This window comes from Priapulus caudatus, unplaced genomic scaffold, assembly GCF_000485595.1.
Source record: "Priapulus caudatus unplaced genomic scaffold, Priapulus_caudatus-5.0.1 Scaffold517, whole genome shotgun sequence".
NCBI classification, from domain to species: Eukaryota; Metazoa; Priapulida; class Priapulimorpha; order Priapulimorphida; family Priapulidae; genus Priapulus; species Priapulus caudatus.
The window spans coordinates 3,985-6,051 of record NW_014577578.1 but is presented as its reverse complement, the minus strand read 5'-3'; positions in this window follow the sequence as shown (position 1 = coordinate 6,051).

Sequence of the window (2,067 nt, the reverse complement as noted above, 5' to 3'; positions counted from 1 at the left end):
AACGTCTTTTGTTTCGTTATGTAGCCGTGTTTATGCTGGATTATTGTGTGTACTGATATGCAATTCGTCTTCAAATAATCAACGCATCCGAGATTTCCAAATCAAAGCCCAACATTGTATAATCAATACCAATTAACGTTAATATAATGTGCCTCGTATAAAATCATGGCGAATGGCTTTTTAAAGAGTACTACTATTCATACTACATAATATCGCCTCACTGCAAATATATATTTGAAACAACGATCGCTCACTGTATTACGCATATATATACATCATATATATATGGTGTGTCTGTGGCTGTGTGTTGTTGTGTGTTATGTGTGTGTTGTGTTGCTGTCGGGCCCAAGTGTGTGTGGTGTGTGTTGTGTGTGTATACGTTTTTTATGAAAAGCGTAATACGTTTTTTAAGATTTCTCTACGAGAACGTCAACTATATAGTATCAGGATAGTTGGAATTTTGTTGTAAAAATGTCATCATTATTATATATTTATATAGACGTACATGTGCAGCGAATCTATATGTGAGAATTACACAACATTTCCTCTCTTAATTTGCATGTCTCTTGAGCTACGGATTGTTCTATCAAACGCATCCGCAAAAACAAACACGATTTGCGCACTAGCCACTGAACATCATGACTAAAATTGTTGTTTTTGACACAACTACCATCTCACTACGACACATCGCATAAGCTTGCGAGTTATAGCCTTCAGCCATATCGATGAACATAGTATATACTTTATACATATAATATATATATATTAATATAGTTATATATAAGTATATATATATATACTAATATATATGAGCGTTATCATGAACATTATCATAATTCTAAACATATTATGATTATTACATGTGTTCTTGCTATAGCTCTCGTTCTCCCTCCCTCTCCTCTCTCGCCCTCTCTGCTTCTCCCTCGCACATACACACGCACACACACACGCGCACGCACACACACACGCACACACACACACACACACACACACACACAAACACACGCACACACACACACACCATGACTCCACACACACAAACAACCCAACTCCTATGGCCTCGGGGCCTCATTCACATCGCTTGCTCCTATAGACGTACTCACTGCGGGGCCTGGATGCATCGATGTACTGCGGATGTGTTCGCAAATTAATTGACCTAGTGAACTTTTACTTACAAAGGTGAATTTTTGTTTAACAGGTGCACTTCTACACCTTTTTTTTTGCAACTACACAGTGGTGCATACGTATCTAATGAAAACTGATGAAAACTCATTGAGATGCGTCGGAGTTTACTTATTAATTTAAATAATAAAATGAATAAAATTAGATCAAAAATGAATATACACCGAATCAGTCGAATCGGTGCGTGGGCGGCGGCAACCGGACCTTCTTATACTTCTTTAGACTTCTTCCCTCGTTCATTAGACTCCTCCCCGCAGCAGCAGCAGTGTTGCTACTATCAGCTGTAATGGCGGCTACACCCCAACCAAACACCCGCGAGCGAGGGCGTAGCGAGAGACACAGACGAACGCAAACACGTTTACAGCGCCCTGCCTGCCTCGTCGATAACCATCAAGAGATCAGAACCTATTCGGACGCGCGCTTAAATTCGTCTGCTCGCGGGACGTTCACGTCAACAGTCGAGAGCAACTAGCGGACCGTACGGATCACCTACTGCACGCAAACTCACTCACTCACGCACGCACGCCCGCACGGACGTCAGGATGCGGTGTTATCTACTGGGACTGCTGTTTGTGGTTGCTATTACGACGGGTGAGTTGAACGATAGTGGAGAGTTGATTTTATTTCGCGAGACATAATTTAACGTTGTATTTTGTTTGTTGCGAGCTCACGCACGCACGCACGCACGCAATCACGCACGCACGCACGCACGGTACCTAGTTGTGTTTGAGTATAGTTGAGAGTTATAATAGTAAGTAAAGTAGAGTTGATAGTGGAGAGTAGATTATATTTCATGCGACGAACTCGTTGTATTTAGCTTGTCGCAAGCTCACGCACGCACGCACGCACGCACGCACGCACGCACGGTAACTAGTTGTGTTTAAG